Source organism: Penaeus monodon, chromosome 32 (genome assembly GCF_015228065.2).
Source record: "Penaeus monodon isolate SGIC_2016 chromosome 32, NSTDA_Pmon_1, whole genome shotgun sequence".
In the NCBI taxonomy this organism is placed as follows: Eukaryota; Metazoa; Arthropoda; class Malacostraca; order Decapoda; family Penaeidae; genus Penaeus; species Penaeus monodon.
Window position 1 is genome coordinate 22,075,317 of NC_051417.1, and position 851 is coordinate 22,076,167.

The following is an 851-nucleotide window of genomic DNA, read 5'->3' on the forward strand; positions in this document are numbered from 1 at the left end:
CAGCTTGGAACAAACTTTGCCATCCGCTGTAGATTTAACTGGAAAACAGTCCGCACTCAAAGACATCTGATTTTATGTTCAAAGAAAGTAAACTCTTAATTGGAGTGATAACAGCATTATCATGTCCCTCATATATACATCAAATTTCGAATAAAATGATATTAGGTTTCAAATAATGCGTGAAATGAATGAATCAATTGGATGAAATCCCAAAGGCAGTAGAAATGACTTATAACTCAATGTAACGACCAGGCTATTAGTTACAGATTTCTTGTCTTATCCATTAGAATACATAATCCAGGAAAAATATCAAGCAACTGACATATTCGCAGACCCATTGCTTTAAGCGGAATCTGGTCTGGGAATATGACATGAAATTATACACATTGGCGAAGTACATGTATGAAGTTCAATATGAAGGAGAAAAAAAAAATTATTTGTGAAATACTGCTTGCGTTCTATACTTTCGACTAATTGATACTGCAAAAAAGCAAAATTTCGGCATGGAAATTTAAGCATTCTTTTTTTTACAAAAGTAAATCGAATCATACATTATTGACCTAACTTTATAATTTTGACATCTTTAAATAAATCATTATTATACCTATGTGTAGCATTATTTATGCGTGCGTAATAAATTTCAAGCAAGCAGACTATCCCAGGTAACGAGTCATACTTCTACCGTAAGTATTCAAGACTACGAGCTAAAAGAGAGCAATCTGTCTTCTATTTAAATTGGTTCTAACAGAAGCCATGCAATACAGAATCTATAGGAAACAATTCTGTTTCTTGTTATTACTCTTTTTTCTCTCTTAATTTTCCGTATATTTTATCCTTTTTTAAAGGCAGGA